Here is a 27,379-nt window from a genome sequence, read left to right as displayed (position 1 = left end):
ATTAATATTATTAATATTATTATTATTATTATTATTATTATTATTATTATTATTATTATTATTATTATTATTATTATTATTATTATTATTATTACAATTATTATTATAAATGCAACTGGATGCACTATGGTCTATGACAAAGGGAGGTTTGTCACCAGAGCTTCATTGAAACCCGAGAAAACCTGACAGGTAGTAGACCCTCTTGGCTACTGAAATGCATCATCTGCGCAGTTAGATAGCAATGCTACAGCATAAACTGAGGCTGCAGAGTGCAACGTCTGCGCGTTATAAAAAGAATATTTTTAACTCGTTTCGTACGCTGGCGTCCACGAAGAATTCACTGACATATTTTTGTCGCAGATGTGACGTTGGTAAAATTTACATCAGCAGATGACAATAAAAAAACAGGAAGAAAACAATTATCAATGCGAATCACCAAGAGATTGAATTCATGACCTCTCGGCCACAGTGATGTGGTCGGTGCTCGACTCGCGTCGCTATGGGCGCAGAGCTATGAGGCTCTACGAACGTGTTTTTAATTTGTCACACATTTTCTTTTGTGCATAGCTATGTGTAGGCTAGACGCTAGCCATATACAGATCAGCTGTAAGTATCAAGATTGAAGGCAATAAGAAACAGTGTTAACCATCATAATATCTACGTCAGGAAACAAAATGACACAACGTGTGACGGGAAGTGTCGAATACCACGATATACTTCTGAAAGATTATCGGGGTGAAGGGTGTGAGAGAAAAAAACCTTTGGCGAAGGGTGCCAAATATACCGGTAGTTTGTTTACGAACGTGATAGGCTTGAGGCTAGCCATATACAGATCAGCTGTGAGAAGCAAGATTGATAAGACCAATATACTCAAGATGATGGCGAAGGAAAGTCGTTACGCAAATTTGTGGGTAACAGCGGCTAAAGCTAATGAAGTCCTTCTCAGACAGTCATGAAACGTCCTCTTCTCTATTGTGTGTTTAATATTAAGCTGGTAATTCAACATCAAAGTACAACTAAACTCAGCGGGTTTGTGTCTCCTTTCTTCTGCTTCGCCTGCAGTGACTCGGCGTTGGGCGGGGCTCTGGACATAGTCGACTCAAACGGCAAGATCCAGCGCTACACGTCAGACCAGCTGTTTTTCCTGACCTACTGCCGCCGCTTCTGCAACAAGCACACGAGCTGCAATTTGGCGGTGCGCAGCCTTGCTGACTTTAACTCAGTGTTCGGCTGCTCCAAGAGACGCCCAGAGGAAGACGATCTCAGTCAATACCGTTTCTTCGCTTAGTCCAAATTTATTATAATGCGCATTGACGGTTACCCTTCCTTACATTCGGTAGAAGAAGGTGAATATACGAATAAATTATTCATCTATTGACAATGTCTCAAATGGCTCATTGCAATAAGGGGTTATATATGAGGGGTGGGCTCTTGCAACGCGTTAAATGCGCATATGCACGGAGTGGTGCACAACGTGAGGAAGGTCATTCTAATCTTGTGCAGTCTTATCAAAGAAGGGCGAAATGTGCAGTATGGTGCAAGAAGTTGGCGAGTACACATATGTAACGCTATTGGAGAGGTCTGAATAACAAGGTGCACGTGTAATGGCGTGATGCGACATGATGAGTAATCGAACTCGAGGAACAGGCACAGACAAGCGCTACTAAAGACGGGCAAGATTAGCGTGAGATTTAGGATTGGATATGTTTGAGTGTGTACTACGAGTAATCTGAAGACATTATTCTTTTGCGCGGTTTGACTGAGTTTTTAGTGTTTGGTAGCCTCTATAGAACATCTAAATATTTCTTTGAAGATCGTTAACTTTTATTGCGATAGCGAATATATAGACACTCTCGGGTGCACTTGCGGCGTCGGTATCGCCGTGACATCCACATTAAGTACAAATCCATACCTCAGGCTCTAGTGATGTGCATTTAAGTGTTAGCGATAGCGTGCATGGACAGCCAACGTTTGCGGCTCAGGCGAAGGGGAAACGCAATGGTAATTTCGAGATAATAACTTTATTGATGAGTGGTCAATTTTAAGACCCTGCCAAATCGGGTTCAGAGCTGGTTGCTCAATTCGTTATGTCTATGTTGGTTTACAAAGTCGTAATTGGTTAGCTCCACTACGTAAAAAAGAATATGCAGCTTTAGTGACATCAGGTCTCGCTAGAGCCTATCGTGCAACACAGCATTTTCTTAGATCGACAAGAATGGCTCATACAGTGTAGCATGGGTTCACAATTTCCTCGAAGACAGAAAATGTTTCTGTTTTTAAGGGGGATTTTCATTATCAACTCTCACACAGATGATAAGAGTACCGCAAGGCTCAGTGCTTTCCCCGGTATTATTTGACGCACTAATGAGCACCATTCTGCGTCACTAAGACATAACAAATGTTTATGCAGACGATATCGCGTTTTGTTTTTTGTTTTTGCTGTGACAGGCTTGATATAAACTGCTGCATCCCTAACTTCATTCCCCAGAGAGCTGACTCGATGAAAATTACATTTAGTGGCGAAGGAGCTTATGATGCAGCTCCAAGGAATGCGTGTAATCGCCCTTAGCGTGCAAGCGCAGCAGCTGGCTTATCTGCCAAAACGCGCTTACGCGCTAGCACGTTGCGGCCCGTGCGGCCCAAGACACTGTGGCTACCTCAAAAGCTTCTCCTTCTTACACTTTCTCAGCATTAATCTGATGGCGTCGGGGAACCAGATCCTGCGAACGCGCCATGAACCAACGCATTATATCTTAGAACGCACTGGCACGTGCTAGCGTGATTAAGCCTGAGTAAGTGTCTGTGTAAGAGGCTGTGACCTCTCCCCCATACAATCTTTCAGCAATCATGTGACGACGTCACAGAACGAAATTTCGCAAGCGCCTGATGAACCCACGTGCTCCCGCGTGGCGTGCTCCAACAAGAGTTTGGGACGAGTAACAAAGTGACATTGAAAGGGGAAAAGGAAGAAATAAGCGCAGTTCCGTTACTGCCTCTCTCAATGGAGGGAACCTCCACAGTCCTGCGCAGGGGATAGGGAACAGCAACATAAACTACAGTAATTTCATAGTATTCATAGTATTTTAAGCTTATTGGGTCACAGTGGTTGGTTCTTTGGATGCTACAGGCAGTAGCATTCCAGTCTCATAGCACATTCAGCCACTTAGGTGATGGCATAACTCCAGAACGCCCTATCTGTGAGGCACATAGCTGCACACTCGCTCACATGCTCTGGCAGCGCCCGACGTTACCTGGCGCAAAGTTCAGCACAGAACAAGACTGGAAGAGGGCCCTTAAAAGCCGCGAGTTCTCAGTCCAATACTCGGCAGTCCAGGAGGCCTGCGAACGGGTGGAAGTTCACGGTCTTCTAGTCCTGGATTGGGTGTGGCCAGCAACTGCGGCGAACCCTTCTTAGGCGGGTGTGTGCTCACCTTCGAACACACAACTGCCAGCGTTACGTAGAATTTGTTATGGGGCCTGATGAGCGGCCTTTTAAAAAGGCGAAGTCAAAAAATAGTGATCACTGTAATTTCGCCCAAGAATACACATTTTTTGTATACGTACGCGATTCTAAAATGGTTGGTTTGTGCTGCCCACAGCAGCTCTACCCAAATCTATGAAGAGTGCTTCCAGCTAGAGAAATAAAATCTCTCATTCACCAAATAGTGTTTAACATGTTTATTCAATATTTATTCGGTCGCACCCAGTTCATCTGTATACTGTCGAACACTTCTGTCCATCAGCCGTCCAGTGCCCGTTGCACTCGCAGCCCTCTGGGCATGTGCGATTCACGCCGCAGCTCTAAAAGAATTGTTAGAGTATATATTACTGACCATATTTTAACGAGTAAAGCCAACATATCTTGCTGTTAACACGGACGTGTTTTATGCCGTGGTCCACCACGGCCCCACTGACGTAACGAATATGACGATCTAAAACATAAACTTACAAGCTGCAAGACACTCAGGAAGAGAAGTTTTATAGCTGGATGTCAAACTTGGGACCTCTCGCTCCACAGCGTGCGGCGCGAAACCGCAAGGCCACGAAACTTACAAGGTCCAATTTGCTAATGGCAAGCAATTTATACACACGATATACCGATGGCAGTCCTCAGAGCTCCGCCACATCAGTGTGTTTTGGTCATCAGCAGCAAGATGGCACGAACGGTGTCCGTTGGGCGTGCTCTCAAGGTTGTCGCGCCACGCTTTGCCTTGCGTGCGCCTCCCCATGGCATGGGAAATTGCGGGCGAGCTTATATCATGGTTAGGGCACTTTGTTCCTCTTGTGTTTCGACGGCAAGACAGCTCTGAAGTTGTCAGAGATAGCATGAAGTTCACTTCACTCGCTGTCGTGGTTTCGTTAACCAAAGCAGCGCGCGGCTCACACATGAAAAAGTACGAATGGCGACAGTTCACGCTCGTCCTATGTATACTAGTGAGTTCATTTCCCGCGTCTTTCTGTTTGAGCAGCGCATTTTAATTGTCGAGTTGTGACAGTTGTTTGTCTGCGCTGCTCCTGTGTATGCACAACTTGTGAGTCTTTTTTCTGCTTAAAGTGCGCGCTACAAGTTTCGAGCTGTTTGCCGTTGTTGGCGTGACTTCGCAATTTGTTGCTGCAACATTCATTCCTTGACCCTTGTGGCGAAACCATGCGTAGTAAAAGCTCAGCTTACTCTGTAAAAGCATGTGTCTAACTTTCATTATTGTTATACTGGTTTATAGACAGAGGGATCAGCGTTGCTTTATTACCTGTATAATGCACTGCTTCTGTTTACTTCATTTTTCCTGTCTTCAGCCCATGTTTTTCGCGCATGTCCTGCAATAAGACATGCACCACATCGCCCAACAAGATCTATTTTTAATGACAACTATATAACGGTTGTTTTCAATTGCAAATGCTAGAAAAAGGGCGACTAGTTGAGTTATGTGAGAAGATTTAAACTGGTTGATGCGAACAAGCGCTTTCGATAGCGTACAATAATTATACCGGTTGAACAGTGGCGAAGGCTACCAGTGAAAAGCGTGGTGCTGCGGCTGTTTTATTGTAGTAAGCCGTATCACGTGGAAATGTTTTGCGTGTGATAGCACTCAATCGCCTGACTTGAGCTTTCTGTGTAAGTGTTTAAGCAGTCATTCATTTGCATAGTTATGCAGAAACGTTTACTGTAGTTGCTTCCAATCGCTTCTGTCGGAATCACATCAATACTATCGTTTGCAGACATTCTGATCATGACATCCTACGGTCGTACACCTTTGACGCAAGTTCCTAATGCAGCGTATTCGGGGAGGCATGCTTATTTTGTCATACTATTGTATGCTTTGTAAAAAAAGTGGAACCCATTCCACTATTCCAAGGTAGACGAGCAACGGAGCTGACGGTTACAGTCCCGATACTGCTCTCATCAGCGCTCAATATAAGTTCCCTGCTCCTCGGGTGTCTTCAAGACCTGCGGGTTACCCGTAGCTTCAAGCGTGAGCATGCCGACGCGGAGCCTAGATTCCAAAGCCACTCCATTGAGGCTGTGAATTAAGTGTGATTGTCGTGCGGCATCGCTTGAGTTTTCTCCGCCGCCCCCAGGACTAGGCTACCTTTGACCGATGGACGATATCAATTGACGATTTTATGGCGTGACGCCCCGATAACGGGATGTGTTCTTTGGAGGAGGCCCCATCTTTGTTTTACCGCTCGTGGACAGACGCAAGAAATTGAGTGAGTGTTGCCTTTACATGCCTGCTGTAAAAGGGTCCTAAGCAGCGCTGAATATAACTGACTCAATGTTTGCCTTTATTAAATCAAGGCATCAGGCCGATTTCACAGTGTGGCATTACACCTAAGCATTGGTTGGCGGCCAGCTTCTATTAGGTGTAGGTATTATTTTTTTCATGGCATTTGCTTTCATGAAAAAGAATGGTGTGTGGTCTGGGTACTCTTTTGGTGGTAAATTGAAAAAAAAATGCTAATAATTGCATGGCACCAGCTGCGCATAAAGGTGGTTCATCTCGGCTAGATTAGAAAAAATACAACCCCTCCATGAAACTATTTTAGTTGTGCAATATTTCAACCCTTTTCTTAGTATGAGCTATACTACAATCTTAATATCGCTCTGAATTTAATTATTGTGCCCATTATGCTGAGAAACGTTCACAGTGCACGCACGTGCACTGTGAACTGCCACAGTGAGCATGCCGTTCTCTATAATCGACCTTGACGTTCACGTAGAAAGGTAATAGAACTTCCCAATTTATGCCTACACTTTATTTATTTAGGTACCCTAAGGGCCCAAATGGGCATTACATAGGGGGGGAATGGGTTGAAAGCCGACACAACGTACAATATTGTAAAAACAATATTGTACGTTGTGTCACTTCGGAGTACACGGCATAGGAATTTTATTATTTCGTATGACAATATCTTAGGCCTATTGAAAGCGCGGCTGAGGACTATAATCAGAAACAAAGCGGGAGGGGGGGCATTTATTTTACTTTTTTGTGATCTAAATTAATATGCAAAAAAGAAGCGGGTAACTATCGTGATATGAACGCCCAGACACAGGCACGCATCAGCGAAGAACTCTTCTAGCAAAAAAAGTTCTCAAGTGTTGCGGAAAGGATATTGTATGGTGCACGTCATGTGCTCAACGTTCCGATGCCACTAGCAAGCACTGCCAGCTAAGGCAGTGCGTTATGTCTTGTATGCTTTACTATGATATATATATATATATATATATATATATATATATATATATATATATATATATATATATATATATATATATAGGCAAGAAAGAGACGACGAAGCTTTTGTGGAAGCGTCTTTACTAAACGTTTTCAGCTGGTGGACCAGCCTTCGTCAGAGGCTGGTCCACCAGCTGAAAACGTTTAGTAAAGACGCTTCCACGAAAGCTTCGTCGTCTCTTTCTTGCCTACAATACGTCGGGTCCAGCGTGAATGACGTTCAAAGAATCTGGTATGTATATATATATATATATATATATATATATATATATATATATATATATATATATATATATATATATATATATATATATATATATATATTATACATATATATATATACATATATATATATACATATATATATATATATTTAAACCTATATATATATATATATATATATAAATATATATATATATATATATATATATATATAGATAAAACGCATTCCTGCAGGCTTGAACAGCACAGATAACATTGACAATCACTGCAATAAAGAAAACTTTTGGATGTAAAAAACACCAGTTGTACAACATGAAAAGCATTGAAGCGAAAAGGCGCAAGCCCACGAGTAAATGTGATTGGCCGTCGATATGATGTAATAAGCCAATATAAGTCACAAGGACGCTCAAGGGAGTCATCTAGATAATAAGAAGCGCACACTGTGGGCGTTTTTTTTTCTCTTTCAAACAGATCGCTGGCAATCACTCGGCGAATGCTAGAGACTGACACGTATTGATCTGCCTTTATATGCTCAAAACTCATAAAAAGCATAGACTCGGGCTGTCCGCGCTGAGGACATCCTAGCTGCAGAGATTCAGCCCACGCTGTGGCAGTGTCATGACATGCGCAGGGGCTCAGGGTCTCCCCCTACGGAAGAAGACTGGCTCCGGTTCTTCACGAGCTCCCTTAAGGAGCAGCAGTTCAGGGCTGTCCAGAGAGCCCATGAGGTCACCAAGAGTCTCAATCTCCCGGCGCCATCGTGGGTGGGGCCTGCAGACGGTACACCATGCTTGGGGCACTCTAATCTTCTTGAGACCAAATAAAGTCCAGCCGGCGTTGGGTCTAGCCTGCGGCTGATGTTGCCGACGACCCTCTTCAATTGTCGCTCCGAAGTGTAATGGTCAGGCACGCTGCCGTTGGCCTACCATTGTCGCTGGTATGGCAGTACGTTTTCATCGACTAAGTGTTGAAAAATCTTGACCTTCCTGCTCTACAAGATGGCGTTTCAGCGATTGCGTCTGGCGGACGTTACAAGAGGGACTGCAGTGGGTGCTTCTAGAACGGTGCAAAGACGCTGCAGCACCTCCGAGGAGCCTCGCCCGAGCGTCTTCTAGGTCGACGGCTGTGCCACAAAGTGCCAGTGTTGCAGCCTTCAGAACCGAATGTCCTGATGCAACCGATGCAACCTTGTTCTTCCATGGCCACGCAAGCAATGACACTACCACCTTCGTTTACGGCTCTTGTCATGCGCATTGACCAGTGTACTGCTCCACGCACGCGCTCGTGCCTCTCTCACGTGCTTATTACTCTGCTTCGTCGTCTTCGTTGTCTGCGCTATCTCCTTATTCATAACAGTCCACAGCTCGCTTCTTTCATATATTTGGCCAAGGTGGTGAGCGAAGTGACCTTCGCGCAATCTTTAACCACTGTAATATAAAGTAAACTTGCGGGAGAAACGCACAAGAGGTACAGAGCGCCCGAACCACGAGATAAGTGACCCGTGCAGAAGGGCAACTCTCTGATGAGGCCCGAGCACATAGCAAAGGGTGGAGCGACAACATTTAGAGCGTGGCCACATGCGCCCATCGCGCCAACTCACTACTGATGACGAAAACGCGTTGAAATTCCTGAGTTCTGAGGGTCGCCAATAGTTTTTGGTATATATAAATAGTTCACCATTAACAAGTTGGATAACATACTCTCCTTGGCTTAGTGAATTGACGTCACGTGCTGTGGAGCGAGAGGTCGTAGGTTGAACACCCATCTATAGAACTTTGTCATCTAGTTCATTATGTGCAATTTTTTAGTTTATATTGGCACAGCGAGTAACACATGTACAACTTCATATTAGTCACGCTAATATGTCAGCTAAGCCGCGGTGGACCCCGACATAAAACACTTTGTGTTAAAAACATAAACTAAAAAAGAACGTAACATTTTTTCAGCCAAGCCATAGAAAATGAATAAAATATGCTAATAATTTCACGAAGAGTATTGAATACATGTAGGGCGAGGCGTTAAAGAATTTAGGCTAGTGGACGCAGAGCGTGCATGCACGTTGATTTCAGTTTTGTCTATGACGCCGCACAGTATCAAATAAATTAATCAGGAACATCACAGGCAAGAAGGTTTAAAAAAGATTCTGGAGCGGCAATCATTGCCCAGAAGTGAAGCCGTGCCTATGGCAAGATGGCGGCTGCGGCGGCCACCTCACTAATGACATCATAAAATATCACGTTCAACGATTAAGACAAGGAAGTTCATTGCAAACTGGTAACAACACCAGCTGAGTACATTTGTCTAGTGTAACAAAATCACTTCAGTGGCGCGTACAAACAAGACAACATAGACACGATGTAGCACACAGCACTTCAAAATCACAGATCACAAATCACTCAAAAAAATCAAAAAAAGAGAAAAGGAAACGCAGAACTCACCAAGTTAAAACAGATTACATATTATGTGTGACGAGAAGCATTTTTTTTCATTGAGTTAAAAGGGCAGCAAATGAAATTCAATATTGTCATTTCGAACTCCAAAAAACGTGTATGCCACCTTCTGATGAAGGATTCTTGAAGCAGCGTTTCAATCTGTTCGGCAAGGTACCTAACCATGGTCATTCTAATCTTCTGTAACGCTGGATATGCAGCTCGTTGGCGTCGTCGGCGTACTTCGGCTCTACAGCGCCAACGCCAGAAGACGAACATCGTGACGTAAAGTACAAGTTGTTTGAATAAACCCCTCCTGCGCTGCCCGCCCGGAGGAACTGGCACTCCGAACTGACGACGCATGACGTGCCACACGCCTTTGGCCGCTACACATTCAAACATCGTATGACGGATCGTTTCTCTTTTGCCGCGGTTGGGGCACTGGTTTTTGGGAATGACGCCCCACTTTGACAGTTTCTGACGAGTGGGCAACGCGCCACATCGCCGCAGCCAATAGAATTCTCTAACTACTTTCGATACGTAGTTGTTCCGCCATTTCTTCCGCATGCTGGGCCTGCATCTTTGTTTTTTCTGGTCAGTAATCAAGCGACCAATTAACATTTCGCTAATGCGTGCGCATGCAAGCTTTGCAAAGTGTTCTTCAGTGGCGTCGCCGTCGACCGAACGTTTGAGGCTATCTGCTGCTTTATAAAAAAACATGCGGGTGTTCTGCTTGAGACTCCCGGTAGCTTTCCGATGCGAATGCTGCTCTAAATGTTCCGGTTCAATATAGCAATAAGCTATGACCAGGATAGTCATTGTCCTGAAACAATTTGTAAACTGTTTTAGCTGCAAGTGCTTTTGTGAGTGTCGCAACATCTGGCAGACTAAGTCGTCCACAACTTTTTGAGAGCTCCAGGAACTTTTGTTGAACTTTCGGTGTTTTTCCGTACTATAGGAAGGCTCCAACCAACGACGCAAGGCGGCTTGCAAAAATTTAGGGCATGAGTGCATCGTGCTCGATATAAGAAGCATATGCGCATGCTTTGGTTTTCACCACCATCACTGTGGCGTCAAGTGACAGTTCGAAGCCAGCGGAATACGCGAAGACCTGCGTGGCTCTACGTACGGCGTCCTCCCAATTTGTTTTAACCACCTCCCCGTCTTTAAAGTATACCCTGAGATCCTTTACGGCATCCACATATTAAGAACCGCCCGGCAAAGAGCCGCGGAAGCCACCGAAACGAAGGGTTTTGCTTTTCTCGGCATTCAAGAAAGAACTGGATGAACTTGCATACTCTACGAACAGCTCAAAAAAAAAGCGCGGTAACTGACTTGATTTCGCACGAACACGGAGATGTCATCCGCATAAGCGGTGATGCTAACTGACCCCACACCTGTCATTGTAAAGCCCTGAATATTAGGGTACTTTGCCATTTTTCTAAGGAGAGGACCAGTGGAAAGAACAAAGAGCACCGGTGCGATTGGGCATCCCTGGCAAACACCTCTTGTTACTGGAAAGCTTGCTGTCTCCACGCCATTGATGAGGAGTCGGCTGGTCATGTTGGTGTATAGAAGGTCTATACAGCAGACGTACTGCTCAGGCAAACCAAACATTCTACGTACGCAGTATAGGTAGTCATGTTGGACCCTGTCGAAGGCCTTAGCTTGATCCAACGACACGAAAGCATCGGTAATGTTTTTCGCGTTGGTATAGAAAAACAAATTTCTTATCAGTGTAAGTGTTTGAGAAATAGACCTACTCGGCACTGCACACGTTTGTGTGGGGGACACTATATCGGGCAAGAAAGTTTTAGCCTCAAACCAAGAATCGTAGCTACAAGTCTGTAGTCCGTGGTAAGAAGGGTAATCGGCCTCCAAGACCGTGGATCGTCAGGATTTATGCCCTCCTTTGGCGGCAACGCTACACGGCCCTCACTAAAAGACCTCGGCTTTTGAACAGCAACAATTAACCCGTTGACAATGACAGTAAGTGCGTCACTTAGGACGTGGAAGAAAGATGTATGAAATCCCGTCAGTATTCCATCTCGACCAGGAGCCGTGGTGGTGTTCATTTTTCTCAGGGCTTGCCAAACTTTATCTTTTGTCACCTCAGCGCAGAGCATATTAGACGCCACAGGAGAGAGCGTGGGCAGGCCTTCACAAAAGTCTGCGATTTTTTTTATGCTGGTTGCTGTCTTTGGAACCATGGTCCAAAGAGTGGAGCCTTTGAAAATGCGCCCGAAAGGCCTCATCAATTGATTCGACATCTGTGACGATGCTTCCACACTCTCTCTGCGCTGCGCTGGTAATACTGGGCTGGTGTTTCTTGACCCCTACTCGCTGTGTGTATGCCAAGTTACCTAGTTCATCTGTAGGCAGGTGCAGTGCCTCTGCGCGCTTAAAAGCTTCGGAACTTGCCCTCAAGAAGAGGTCATATTTAGCTTTTTTTGCCCCAATGTACTCTTGCATTGCACTGGTTAGATTACCTGCGCGCTCAACGATTTGAATACGCCTCAATGTTTCATTCATTTGTGATGTTAGACGTGAATGACACGTTTTCCCTGCCTTCTGCGCAATCACACGCAATCTGGCTTTAGAGAAGTCCCATGCTGTGGGCGTAATTTGCGGCGTGTCTTCCAAAGACGCATAGCTTTCTATTCGTATTTCAGATACTGAAGTTTCGTCATCTAGAATCGATAACTCCATTCGCCACAACTTGGAGCAATGCCTTTCCAGCTGGGCCTTCAAGATGAACAGCACTGGCATGTGGTCTCTGAGCTTGCGTTGCCCATGCGTTAAAGAAATGCCATCGCATGTTTCTAAACTTGCAACGAGTTTGTTAGGGATATAGGCTTTGTCAATCCTGCTCTGAGACGTACCCTGAACGCGCATAGCTTCAAAGATGTTCCAGTGAAGTGTTGTTCATGAATCGACCAGCTTCAACTCTCTACATATTTTCTGCAGCTCTTCCGAATGGACTGTGCTTCATCCTTGAAGAAGGCCTCGGACATCTCAAATTGAATTTAAAACGCAATTGAAATCACCTAACAACACGCATGGTGCTGAATTAAGCAGGAACGACCTGGCCCCTCAAAAAAGGTCATTGACAAGAGACCTAGTCAAGGGTGCGTAATAGTTGGTGAATCAAATATCTGGTAGTTTATCATTATGTCTACCACGATAACGTGGCCTTCTGCATCGAAGAGGAAATGCGCACCCCGGCTGAGCGTCGGATTGAGAAACATGACACCAAGGCCATGTGACTTCGTCTGCGTTAAGGAGAGGAAGGTTTCAACTAAAAATCTAGTATGGATCGTCTTGGCGTCATGCCATGTTCGAAAGTTGGTCTCTTGCAGAAAAGGCACGTTCACCCTCAGCGAGCGCGCAATGGTCATTATCTCCTGTTGGTTGACAAGATCCTTGAAACCACGAACATTAAAAGTCATGAAATATAGCCCATTCGTTTAAATAAATTTAGGGGAAAAAGGAGCAATTGTTCTTTCCCCATAAAAGCAATAAGTCAGGGGACGCCACGGCCTCTCCTGTGTAATGGGGCCGTAGATGAAGTCAACGTGGTGATATTCAAGGGAATGACACTATGATTTACTGGCGCGCACAGATAAAACGCGCACAGTAAGCAACACCACTATTAACAGCAATAGCACACACAACATGCAACGTAATTCGCATGACGCAATTACTATAACAGAACATAGCCGCCACAGCAGAGAACTCACAAATTGGCGCATGAAGGTTTCATCGTGAATGGCAGTAACATATGGAATACAAAGCAGTCTGCGTACTTCAGAGACAACATACCTATAGTAATTGTAAGGCTGAGAAGCAAGCATTTCAAAAGTACAGGCAACAGAAATCGGAAAGGACGGATGAGGGCAGCACAAATTAAAAAAAAAACATTGACTCCTCACCCGCATCAGGTGATGGATCTCGGTTTGGCAAATCCACCCGGGGCTTTTTGAACGTTCCGGTGGTGGTCAAGTCACTTCCACTGCTTGAGCTGCCAGGCTTGGAGCGACATAGCGGGTTTGTGGCTCCATGCAACTTGTTGCGAGAACACGTATTTCCAGGAGACAAAGATATCGATCGTGCGACATGCAAAAAGCTGTCACTCCTTGATTTTCGTGATGGTGACCAGCTCCTACAATGTTTGGATGTTTTGCCGGACGCTTCTTCTTGGGCCTGTACAGCGTGTGTGCGAGGCGTTTTAGGTTTCCTTGAAGACGTGGTCTTTTGTTTATTAGTGGACGCCGTCTTCACGCTACGTTTCAGGCCCACAGGTGGCCGTTCATCGAGCTCGTCACTCGCACTCGTTGTTTCGTGAGTTCGTATATTGGTGAGCAATTTTCCTTCTTGGCTAGCGCCCCGAGATGCTTGGAACGCTTCCTCCAGCATTGATGCGTTCGAGAATTGTTCGTTTTCTGTGGCCTTGAGTTCCTCTGATGAAGACGTAGCAGATGTACTTGGTGTCTCCGCAGCGTTGCTGGGCTCCTCTTGTGACGTTGTGGGAGATGACAACGCTGCGGTGTCTCCAGTCAGCCCAGAAACGTCGTTGTCACTCATTGTACAAGGCGACACGGCATCAATGCCGCTTGGTTCTTCTGTCTTGGCGTCATGAAATTCTGCGTCAGTTGCACTGTCGTCATCCCAATAATCTGTAATCTTCTATTGCCATGGCTTGGTTTGGCGTTGCAAAACTTTCATGTGCCTGGAGGTTCCCACTTGGATCGTCCTCTTAGAAGGAGATTCTTCAAATTCTGGGAATTCTTCGAGTGACTGTGAGGTGCTCTGCGCTGCGCCTGCGTATGACTTGGGATGGAAGGAATCTTTCGTCAAGTGGTCCCCATTGCAGCGCTTGCACTTGGACAAACAATCCTCAGATGTATGGCCGAAGGTGCCACATCGTTGACAGAAGAGTGTTCTGCAAGTAGCCGCCACATGACCTTCTCTGCTGCAGCACGCGCGCACTCTCCACATACCGCGATTCTCAAGCATCACGCGGCGACTTTGAATGGACAGGAAGTTAGGGGGGGTTAGGCCATCTCGATTCGGACGATGCAGGTACCAGTGTACGCTGATTAATGCCTTTGCAGGGTAACAAAGGCGATACCCCTCAATATCCGTATGGCTGAAGAGCTGAAATAACTGCGTCATCTGACACGTATGGCGGGAGGCGAAACAAACTGACTTGCACACTTGGGGCCCCGACTGCTTTAACTCGCACCTTTTGACCTTGTAACTTGAAACCTTGGTTTACCATCAACTTGGTTGCTTGTGCTGCGAACCGATCCGCTACTAGGAACTTCGAATCTCCGAGGTGTTGCAGGAACAGAACCCCTTCACTCCCCATGACGTCTTCGAGACCATCGATGATCTCGTCGACGTACGCCGTCTCATCCGGGATGGTGAAGTTGAAGCAGCGCTCCTTGAGGAAGAGCGCCGCAGGCCTTGACGCCATCCTCACTGGCCCCAGCAGGGGCCGAAGACGATGGGATCAGGCCTCAAGGCTGCTGCCTGGCAAAGTCGCTAGTGGACACCCGGCAGCGACGCCGCCGGAACGCTGGTCGCGTCGAAGACTCGAACGCTGAATGGAGCACAACACAAAACGGAGGAGCGTTTCTCTCGCACGCTAAATCTGGGAAATCTCTCCTTACGTCTAACCTCAGGCCCATATCCCTCACTTCTTGTGTCGGCAAACTAATAAAACATGTATTCCAAACAAGGCTTTGCCAGTGTCTGGAAAGCAATAATCTCTTGCCTACTTGCATGTTTGGATTCTATGCAGGACGTTTTCCTGCAACTGAAACACCACATTCTCGACTCTCAAACTTGTGATACCAGAGCTATCTTAGGAGTAGATCTAACAAAGGCATTCGACAACGTTGCGCACTCAGCTATCCTAGAAAACCCCATAACCCTGGGAGTCGGCGCAAAGACGTACAACTTCGTCTGAGACTTCCTCAGCCACCGCACAACAACACTTACCTTTGGCGATAACAGCATGCCAGGCGTAACGCTTGGTGCACGTGGTACGCCTCAGGGAGCAGTTCTCTCACATATTCTATTTAAACATAGCACTTCTTCATCTGCCCCAAAAGCTGGGTCAGATCCCCGACATCCACTTTAGCTTCTACGCCAACGACATCACAATCTGGGCAAACCGTGGTAGTGACGCCTAAATAGAAGAACACTTACAGTTGGCACTAACCACCATCGACACATATGTTCGAGAACGTGGCCTTACCTGTTCGCCTTCCAAATTGGAGCTCTTTCTTTGCCGACTGAAGCAACATACTTGAGCCATTCCCCCTATCTCTCTCGTGCTAGGTGCCCACCCCATCCCACTTGTCTCGAAAATTTGGGTGCTAGGGCTAGTTCTCTACTCACATGGCGCACATGGGCAGTTATTAGGACTCGCCAAACACATGCTCAGCAGACCACTCGTCTGATTCGTCGCATGGCAAACCGTTGGGCTGGCCTACGCGAGCGAAACACGCTTCGCCTTACCCAGGCTTACATCGTAAGCCGCCACACTTAATTTGTGCCCTCCCTTAACTATCCCTCTCCGAGAGAAGAAGAGGCCAGGTTAATGCGCTTCCACGGAGTGGCACAAGAACGGCTCTGCGCCATCCCTCAAGTACATCCAATGACAGACTTTTCAAACTTGGTGTACATAATACATTTGAGGAACTTGTTGAAGCCACCTTTATGGCACAAAGATGTCGTTTGCCTAATTCGGTGGCTGACCGTGCTTTTTTTTGTCCCAATTAAACTTAGCCGCAATTACACAATCACCTGAGGGGGTCCCCCTTTCTTCGAACCTCCGCTCTTACCTAAACGTACCCCCATCCCGAAGAACATGCATCCTGTGCGAAACGAGAAACGCAGAAAGGCAAGGGCTCGGGCCCTCCAGAGACAATATGGCGAGCACCAGGATGCGGTCTATGTGGACGCAGTGAAATAAGCGTCAGGATCCCGCATGGCCCTTGCGGTGGCTGACAATCAGGTAAATCTTCTAACTTCGTGCTCAATTGTCACAAATTCCTCCCCAGAGGCAGAAGAGGCAGCTATCGCGCTTGCTTCGATCTCAACATCCGCCACCACAAGCATTAGCGACTCGCAATCAGCTATTTTGAACTACACCAAAAGTTTGATATTCTGTACCACTGCTCGCTCGCTACGCTTCTGGCAGTCTCAGCGTTCCACAACCCTCGTCTGGATGCCAGCACATGTCGGCCTCCTTGGCAACGAGGAGGCTCATTCTCTAGCCCGAGATCTTACATTCCGGGCAGGAGAAATGGGGCCCCCTCCACAGGTCGAGGAGCGCTTGCTCTCTTTTTGTGATATTCTATCGTGTTACCGGGATCGACGAAGAATATACCCACCCTCAGCCCCATCCCTAAACATAGCGCAGGCCGCACATTGGTGACGCCTACAAACTGAGACTGCTCCATACCCCGTATTACTAACGCCCGTTACCAAGACCAATTCCCCTCTTCGTGCAAACTTTGCGGCAAACGAGGAGACTTCCTCCACATACTCCTCACATGTCTCCACCTTCCCACATCCCCGAACTCCGGCTGTGCCAGTGTCACACTGGGAGAACATCATGACCAGCACTTCTGCGTTTGATCAGCGCCGGATCATCTCCTGCGCCATGAAGAGGATCACATTCAAAGGCTTGCTTCTGCTGTGTAAGGGTGCCTTCTCACCGTGAGGGAGCACCCACATGCCACGAGGCGGCTCGGCGCCCGCGCTCTAAAGTGGCCATAAATGTTTCTACAACCACCATCTCTCGCACGCCCAACGAGTTTAATGTGGAAACTTTTTCGGGTCACATAGCGCTCGAAGTGCGTCTTAGTGTAATTAGTTTTCCTTAGTAAGCCTCAAATTGAATTCAAATTTCTTTGGAGATTCAGTCACCCATGCTCGTTTCTGTATTTTATTTTGTCAAGAACAACTATCTTTTAATATAGAACCAAATTAAAATTTACACCAACATATCAAAGCCACTTGAAATGGGCACTACCATAAAAGAGAATGTTTCCGACACCTTGGCACTGGAAAAAGTTGTCTTCACTTCAGGTGGCAAGGCATTGCGGAGGCTTCCACTCCAGCAATTTTTCTTTAAACCTCCTTTACCGTGGGCCTTCTACCATGAGCGCAAGGACGAAGCTTCGGTGGACATTGGATTTGGCTTCTGGACGCTGGGGATACTTTTTATTTTTGTTTTTTTTGCGAAAAAAGAGCGAACGCCACGCCTATCCATATTTGGTGCAATGAACTTGTATTGCACCTTCTCATGGTTGCGGTATTCCGCCATGCATATCTGAGTAGAGTTCGTAAAGACGGCACTGTGGTGCCTTAAATATTAACACGCAGTAGTAGTTCCTCGTATGAGTCTATAAATAAAGGTGTTACTGTCTAGCCGAGAAAATGCAAGATATTAAATATCAACTGCAAAATACTCACATAGTTTTCACACACACTAGGTCTGTTAATCGAGATACCACCAGCATCGCAGCAGTAGCTGGAAGTGAAAAAAAAACAAGTTATTGAACTACTGTGAAGAAAAATGACCTTTTACGCATTTCCATGCAATATCGTTTCTGACACGGAATTCTGTAAAGGCTATAACGCAGGATCAATCTGGCTTTCAAAATTTTTCGTCTTTCTTTTGAGCACTGATGTCCATACAAAATAACAGCTCTTAGACTTTGCTTTACACTGACTAATAATAATAATAATAATAATAATAATAATAATAATAATAATAATAATAATATGGAGTCTTGGTTTGGAAGACCTTTATTAAGCCCGAGGAACCGCCAGCCGACAGCTGAGATAAACGAACCAAGATGATGATGCTACGTGACAACGATGAGGATGCATGAGCAACACATGATAATGATGATAATGTACAGATGAAGAGGATTGGTATACTAAATGCCCACACTAATTCCCCCCACGTGAAAGCGGCCAGCCTGGCCGCGGCAAGTCAAGGGGACAAAGAACGTCGCATGAAGGGCTTCATACGGGAGACATGGACGACCTCAGTAGTTCGATAACGGCGATCAGCTGGGGCTACAAGTGGCGTCACGCGATAATTCATTGGTGAAGTTTCTTCAAGAACTGTGTACGGCCCGATAAACCGTGGCTGGAATTTGTCGCTCAAACCAGGTGTGCGAATAGGCGTCAAAAGAAGCACTTCGTCTCCAGGTTGAAAGGATACAGCACGATGGGATTCATCATAAACCAGCTTTCTATCTTGCTGTCGGGCTTCAGTGTTTATACGAGCACGTTGGCGGCTCTCTGCGAGCCGTAAAATGTATTCCTCTGAAGAGGATGGAGATTAATTCACATGGCAGGTAAAGAAAGAGACGTCCAGGAGAGAAGTAGGGGAGCGTCCATAAACTAGGTAAAATGGTGAGTAGCCGGTTGTCCGCTGAATAGCCGTATTGTAGGCGAAAGTGACGAATGGTAGGACTACATCCCAGTTCTTGTGGTCTGGTTGAATGTAGGCGGCGATCATGTCAGAAAGAGTGCGGTGAAATCGCTCAGTGAGGCCGTTATTTTGGGGATGATAACTAGAGGCAGTCTTGTGAGTTGTGCCAGAAGCGCGAAGAAGTTCGTTCACTAGTTGTGAAAGGAAGGCTCTTCCACGGTCACTGAGCAATACACGTGGAGCACCATGACGCAGTATAATGGCTCGGAGGATGAAATCGGCAATTTCCGAAGCTGAACCGGTAGTGACGGATGCCGTCTCGGCGTAGCGCGTCAAATGGTCAACGGCTGTTACTATCCATCGGTTTCCAGCAGCACTGACTGGAAGGGGGCCATAAAGATCGATGCCTACAACTTCGAAGGGTGTGTCTGGGCACGGAAGAGGCTGTAGTGTACCGGCTGGAGCAGATGTGGGTAGTTTTCTAGATTGACAGGTAGTGCAGGACCCAACGTACCGAGCTACACTAGTGGTAATACCTGGCCAATAAAACCGACTTCGAAGGCGATCGTAGGTTTTGTGATAACCAAGGTGACCTGCCGTCGGATGGTCATGAAGTGCTCTGAGGACTTCGGACCAAAGCGATCGGGGTAGAACGGGAACCCAGCGCTGACCGTCAGGATGGTAAATTTTGCGGTACAGCACCGAGTTGTCCAGCTTAAACTGCGAGAGTTGGCGACGGAGCCTCGCATTAGGTGGACGGGAACTGCCAGTGAGGTAGCTTATAATACGTCGACAGTATGGGTCAGCCAGCTGTCAAGAAGAAAAATCGTGCGGGTCGTCCGAAGGCAGCTGGTCCATAGAGGCGAGAGAGGAAACCACCGTAGACGTGGTCTCCGAGGGCGTGTTGTGCAAAGTGATTGCGGAAACGCTGAGGGGAGCCGCTGGTAGTGGGCAGCGAGAGAGAGCATCGGCGTCGCTATGCTTTCTGCCACACTTGTATACGATGTCGAAATCATATTCTTGTAGGCGTAGAATCCAGCGGCCGAGGCGTCCCGACAAGTTCTTGAGTGTCGAAAGCCAACATAAAGCATGGTGGTCGGTCACGATGGTGAAATGGCGGCCATGAAGATAGGGACGAAATTTCTGTACTGACCAAACGATGGCGAGGCACTCCTTCTCGGTGATCGTGTAGTTCCTCTCGGCTGCGGAGATGACGCGGCTGGCGTACGCAACGACTCGCTCTCGCGAAGAGTTGTCGCGCTGGAGGAGCACGGCTCCTAAACCGTGGCCGCTAGCGTCTGTATGGAGGAAGGTCGGTGCACCATCGTGAAAGTGAGAAAGTACAGGATCGGTCGTGAGGGCACTCTTCAATTTGTCGAAAGCCGATTCACATTCCTGAGACCACTGAAAGGGCGTACCAGAAGCAAGTAGCTTATGTAGTGGTGCGGCTATGGAGGCAAAGTTTTGTATGAATCGCCGAAAGTAAGAGGCGAGACCAAGGAAACTTCGCAAATCTTTCGGCTTGTCAGGGCGAGGGAATCGAAGCACCGCAGCAGTTTTCTCGGGGTCTGGACGAATTCCGTCCTTGCTCACAACATGACCGAGGACCTTGATAGATCTGCTGGCGAAATGGCACTTCTTGGTGTTAATTTGAAGACCAGCGCCCGCAAGGCAAGTCAGGACCTCGTCCAAGCGTTGCAGATGTTGAGGAAACGTCGATGAAAATACAACAATGTCATCGAGGTAACATAGGCAAGTCTTCCATTTCAGGCCACGCAGTACGGTGTATATCAAGCGCTCAAAAGTTGCGGGCGCATTGCATAGACCAAACGGCATAACATTGAATTCGTATAGGCCGTGCGGGGTTGCAAACGCAGTTTTTTCTTTGTCCTCTTCGTGCATGGGGATTTGCCAATATCCGGAACGCAAGTCGAGGCTTGAAAAGAATTCAGCACCTTGTAAAGAATCAAGGGCGTCGTCGATACGTGGCATGGGGTATACGTCCTTCCTAGTGATCTTATTGAGTGCTCGGTAATCGACGCAAAACCGTACGGAACCGTCTTTTTTACGCACCAGAACCACTGGAGACGACCAAGGACTGGTTGAGGGTCGGATTATCTTCCGTTGCAGCATATCGTCTACGTTTTCCTCAATGATTTTTCGTTCGGCTAGGGAGACGCGGTACGGACGACGATGCACAATGGATGTTCCGTCGGTCTGAATACGATGTGCTGTAGCAGTTGTCTGACCCAGGCTGGATGAATGAACGTCAAAAGAGTTTGCATGCTTTTGCAACAAATCAAGCAGCTGCTGCTTCTGCGAGTCTGTCAAGTCCTTGTTGATGGCTGCTGTAAAGGCCGAGGAAGCAGCATGATCTCCAGGATGGCCTTTAGAGGAGGCAGGGGTAAGAGGCACGACGCACACAGGCTCCAGATCGGCAACGCAGGCGACAGTAGTGCCCCGCGGCAGTAAAATTTTATCTGGTGTGGTGTTCGTAGCAGCAAGGACAGCTGATCCATCGTTGAAGCGAGCCACACCTGATGCGAGAGCTATGCCTTTAGTAAGGCAACGGGGCGATGGAGTTACCAAAATGTCACCAGAGTCGACGTCGTTGGACAAAACTGTGACTAATTGATGTTCGTTCGGGGGTAACTCGATGTCTACAGCAGCGATGAGTCGAAGTGGCCTGTAGGTTTCGTCACTAAGCAAGTGGTCTGTGTCAGTAAGATGGACGACACGTTGTGCACAACAAATAGCCGCGGAAGCAGACGAAAGAAAGTCCCAGCCTAAAATGAGTTCGTGGGAGCACGGGGATAGCACAGCAAATTGTATGTGATGAAGAATGTTGTCGATTAGCACACGGGCAGTACAGAGAGCGGAAGGGCGAATCATCGTTCCCTGGGCTGTAACCAGTGTTGGTCCATCATAAGGCGTCGTGACTTTTCGAAGACGGGTACACAAATCAGCACGAATAATAGAAAACCCAGCTCCAGTGTCCACCAAAGCATCAACGTCTACTCCCTCAACTGAGACTGCAATCATATTGTAAGGGCGCGCTGGAGGAATTGGAGTACTGTGTAGGAATGCAGTTTGTCCTCCAAAAACTGCATTGCTTAGTTTTCCGGACGCCGATCAGAAGCGAGGGAAGCAGGCTGAAGAGGAGAAGAGGAGCGACGGTAGGGCGATGGTGAACGGCGTCTGGTTGATCGAAGACTACTGCGCAGTTCACCGGATGCTGGCGGAGATGGAGACCGACGCGGCGGTGACGAATAACGACGGCCCTGGTACAAGGCTCCTGCGATATAGTCTCGTTCGCGTATGTCGTACCCTCGGCGCTCATCTTGCTGGCGCTTGCGGCAAAAGCGTGAAATGTGACCACGATAGCCGCAATAATAGCACGTAGGGCGAGTCGATCGATAAGGAGGGTGGTAGCTTGTGTTAGATGCACCGGGAGAGAGAGCAGTGAGAGGGACAGAAGATGGCTCAGGCGGTGGTGATGCAAAGCTCGTGGAAAAGCTTCTGGTAGGTGCGGCAGCAACCGACGCGTACGTTCGTGGTGGCGACGTCGAGCTGACGGTGCCTGATGGTGCGGCGACGGCATGCGAGAACGATGGGAGAGTACGATCGACAGTGGGCTGCAGGTGGGCCATATGGGTCATGAACATAAGCTCCTCCCTGATGACATCCCGCAATGACGTTGAAGAAGGCTGAATGGTACATACTGAAGGTAGTGTGAATCCCATTGATTCTAATTCTTCGCGTATTATCACCCTTATCGTTTCTCGTAGGTTTGGATCAGTCGTAATACGGGCCACGTCACTGTCCGGTTGTAGGCGCATCGACTCAAGTTCTTCGAGGCGCTGACAGGCTGTCGCAACGTCAGCAACGGTAGCCGGATTCTGGATTGCAAGGGCATTGAATGCGACGGGTCCAATGCCCTTAAGAAGCTGGCGTACCTTGTCTGACTCTGTCATTGGGGTGTCAACCCGTCGGCAAAGTGAAAGGACATCCTCGATGTAGGATGTATACGACTCGCCGATGTGCTGTTTCCGAGTCGCAAGAGCTTTCTTTGCGAGAGCTGAACGGACAGCCGGTGTGCCAAAGACATGGCGAAGCTGATCTTTGAAGGCTGACCAGTCGTGGATGTCCATGAAGTGGTTGAGGAACCACGTCTTCGCGACACCCGTGAGGTAGAATGACACGTAAGCGAGTTTGTAGGTGTTATCCCTCCAGTTAGCAGCGCCGACCCGTTCGAAATCGTCCAGCCATTCCTCCACATCTTCCCCGCGCATACCAGCGAAGGGATGGGGCTCACGCTGGAGGCTGTTAATGACGTGAAAAGGCGCGGCACGCGGTGGCGGAGCGGGAACGGCTGCAGCACCGACCTCTTCTTGGTGCGACATATTTCCGGACACCTGGCCCAAGCGGCGACCTGAGCGTAGCTCCAGGGGGTAGAGTGGTCGAGAGGATGGTGGGGGATCCAACAGCACGCTCCACCACGTATGGAGTCTTGGTTTGGAAGACCTTTATTAAGCCCGAGGAACCGCCAGCCGACAGCTGAGATAAACGAACCAAGATGATGATGCTACGTGACAACGATGAGGATGCATGAGCAACACATGATAATGATGATAATGTACAGATGAAGAGGATTGGTATACTAAATGCCCACAATAATAATAATAATAATAATAATAATAATAATAATAATAATAATAATAATAATAATAATAATAATAATAATAATAATAATAATAATAATAATAATAATAATAATAATAATAATAATAATAATAATAATAATATTAATAACAACAACAATAATAATAATAATAATAATAATAATAATAATAATAATAATAATAAGAGGTGCTGGGGTTTAACGTTGAAAGCCACCATATGTTTATGTGGCACCGTAGTGGAGGTCTGGAGAAATGTGCACTTGTTTGAGAAGTTTCTATATATATGGCTTAACTGGGCCCACTGACTCAAGCACACATGACCATTGCGTAAAGCATCATCCTGGTGAAATTGAGAATTGATGAGGTGGGAGATATATACAGTTCTTTTAAACCTACATATTTTTAGTAAAAATCCTACGACAGTAAGGCTCCTGTCGTTTTCGTACACAAACTCCTCGCTGAAGCGGAAATACTTCGCCGAAGTTGACAATACACTGTTTAAACAAAATAACACAAAGTCCTTAATTACCTTTTTACTTACTGACTTCTGGGCAGGTGTTTATATTTCAAAGTTGTAGCAAGTGTTAATTATGGAATACCTAAGTTTCAATCAAAGCAGTGGCACGTAGTTCGAGATATTCATCATCTAACTTGACGGCCGAAATGAAAACTGATCGCCCTCGGTGGTGGCGAAGCGCGGCGGAGCACAGACATGACACGGGACAGAGAAGTGGCGAAATCTGAATGAAGGCGCGCCAAAGCAAGATTTTGTAAGAAAAAAAAATGGCAGATCCCACGTACAGTTGGAATTGCTGATATGCGAAGCACAAATGAGGAAGCTTGATATGTAACTTTAAAATCAGCACAACAATACGAGGCGGAAATAAAAGGCTGCCGTATGTGACTTTTATGTCATGATTACCACGTTTGGACGTGTGATTTACCTTCGTAATCTATTCACGTCACCTGATATCGAATTTGTATATGTGCTCCCAGCAAAATGGCCACGAGCACGCTGTCAGCGTAGCATGTAGTTAAGTTTTACACGACACAAATATCATGATTATCATGTTTGGACCGGTCACATACCTTCGTCGTCTATCACGTGCCGTAATATCAAACGTGGTATATGTGAAGTTAGCGAAACGGCGGCGAGCACACGTAACGTTGACGCGCGCCCACGCTGGGTGCAGCAATGCTACGCTAGCAAAACGCGAGCACTTTATTGTCTGATACTAGAAGTGACCAGCATCTGTCAGTGAGGCCCAGCGGCAACCGACTCGAAATGCGACATGCTGCATTTTGCGCTGACGACGTTATCTAGACAGCACCATGTCTGCTTACCGTTGGTGACGGAAGGACGCCGGGCGCGCTCAAAAGCGCATGCGTCATAGCAACGCACCGCGGCGTGCGCTTGCGAGTATAAGTCAGGCAGATCGGCACCAGTCGTGGAATCACCAGCATGACGCGTCGAAATGAACGCCAGCGTGCACGTGCGCCGGGTCACGTCAAAGTGTTTTGGCGCCTTGAGTGTGGCACGTGGTGATGTTCTTACATGACACGCATGTCATGATTACCGTGATTGCACAGGTCACATACCTTCACCATCAATTCACGTGACGTAATACCAAATTTGGCATATGTGATGCTAGCGAAACGGCCGCGAGCGCATCACCAGTATGGCATGTAGTCATGTTGTTACATGACACATATCATGATTATCATGTTTGCACCAGTCACATACCTTCGTCATCCATTCACGTCCGTAACACCAAATTTGGTATATGTGAAGCTAGCGAAACGACTGCGAGTGTACCACGAGTTTGGCGCGTAGTCATGAATCATGACTTACATGACATGCATGCCATGATTTCTACTTTAGAGTCTGTTACTTTTGCTCGCCATGCAGTGATGTCATACCATGCCAAGTTCGCAGCAAGTCATGTGAACGAAACCACTGCAAGAGCAGCAAGTCCGTGAAATAAAAATCATGGCAATCATGACATATATGTAATGATAGTCATGTTATGACAAGTCATTTATGTTCGTCGTATAGTCATGGTATGGCGTACCGAATATGGTATAGATATCATTAATGAAATGGCCAGGAGAGCTAAAAGTCGTAGGCGGCTAGATAGATAGATAGATAGATAGATAGATAGATAGATAGATAGATAGATAGATAGATAGATAGATAGATAGATAGATAGATAGCACATACCCACATACCAGCGGCACAAGCCCGCCCGTGGGTATGTGCGACTAGCTTGTGGGAAGTGTTTCACGATGTACGTGACGAGATTGTTACATTATTCATGTCTTTGACAGTGCGTCAAATTCGTCAAACCATCTCATAGGGCTCCGATTAGGGACGGTAAAGGGAGCTGCGTTGCTCAAAGCGCAACTGCAAACTTTGATTGCAAGGACGCAGTTGCAAGAGCTCTAGAGCTGACACGTGTGGTGTCTCGATAGACATAGACACACGGCTCGTACACGTACGGTGCTGCCACCGCTTACTATTCTGTGAGATGACAGACTGCAAAAAAAAAAAAAAGGTATCACTTAAGGGAGTGGCGTAAATAGCTTAAAATATTGCTTGGTAGAGTTAAGTGAAACCGCAATGAAGAGAGTTCGCTTCTATAGCCCTACTTCTCACAACATTCCCACCTGATAGCATCGCACTCACTCTCTCACCCAAACAACAAAATGCATTTGGCAGTCAAGTTCGTTTATTTTTATTCTTTACAACCATGCCGGGATGGGCTCGATAAATGCCTCACACACAAAGGAATTCGGTGCAGTTGATCTTCTCAAATTTCCGTAAGCAAGTATCAACTGGTCAAAATTATTCGAGCTCTTTGTCACGGCGTCTCTTGTATCCGCAGTCACGTTAAAACCCACAAACAAGTCAACAATATCGACGGCCCGACATGTTGAAATTTTATTTATTATTATGAGATAATGGTAATAATTATTTATGCAAACTATGCACTATTTCGTGGGAATAGCAAAAACTTGAAAATAAAAAAAATACGTATTTCACTTACACAGCAAAACAGAGCATGCATACCAGGAACGTTGCTGTATGCCTTCTCATGGCAGTATACTCTTAAGGATATCACACGGGGATTCTGCTTGTAACCCACAGCAATGAACCTACTATTTATAGCACTATTTACGTTGCCTGGAAAGAAGAGAAAAATAGAGAAGCCGTCTCTTCCGCTGGGAAGTGGCCATATCAGCGGTCGATTTCACTGACGCACTGTTTCATTGACGCACGATTCACTCAATGCTCTTTAAGAAGCCGTACGCGAATTCACAAACAATCGGCGTCCTGACTTCCTCTCCTTACTTCCTAGCACACGGCCCTACTGCGGTGACTGTACTTCGATGAGAGAAAAATGCTTGACGCCCGTGCAGGTGTAAAAAAAAGAAAAAAATGGCAGCATATCCACAAGGTGAATGATCGAGAGTGGGGCGAAGCATCCGTCCGTCCATTCATTCTTGCTTCCGTTCGTCCACGCGTCCGTCTGTGTGACCATCCGTGCGTCCATTCGCCCGTCCGTGCGTCTGTTCAGGTGTCCATCCCTGCGTTCGTCCATGCATCCGCCCTTGCGTCCGTTCATGCGTCCATCCGTCCGTGCAGCCATCCGTGCGTCCGTCTATGCATCTGTCTGTGTGTGTGTTCGTCCATCTAGTCAACACTCCAAGTACCACCATCTCGAATCTTTTGATCACATATTACGCATATAGAAACACCGCCATCCATCAGACATTCCAAGGACTAAACGAGAGGTCGCACACGCACACTTTCTTACGGCTTGCGCTTCCTGTCTACTTCCCACC

The 27,379-nt window shown here is 46.8% G+C and overlaps 1 long non-coding RNA gene across 1 annotated transcript; it reads right to left on the bottom strand.

Annotated features, from left to right (window-relative positions):
• Nucleotides 1-3,663: 3,663 nt before the first annotated feature.
• Nucleotides 3,664-26,659, bottom strand: LOC142774402 (uncharacterized). Its single transcript, XR_012886383.1, has 3 exons — nucleotides 26,581-26,659; nucleotides 17,879-17,936; nucleotides 3,664-3,801 (listed from the first exon to the last, which is right to left on the bottom strand). It is a non-coding gene; the product is annotated as an uncharacterized LOC142774402 (long non-coding RNA).
• Between the last annotated feature and the right edge of the window lie 720 nt (nucleotides 26,660-27,379).

Source organism: Rhipicephalus microplus, chromosome 10 (assembly GCF_043290135.1).
Source record: "Rhipicephalus microplus isolate Deutch F79 chromosome 10, USDA_Rmic, whole genome shotgun sequence".
Lineage (NCBI taxonomy): Eukaryota > Metazoa > Arthropoda > Arachnida > Ixodida > Ixodidae > Rhipicephalus > Rhipicephalus microplus.
Note: the sequence above shows the minus strand (reverse complement) of the source record. Positions and strands in the feature narration are given on the sequence as shown.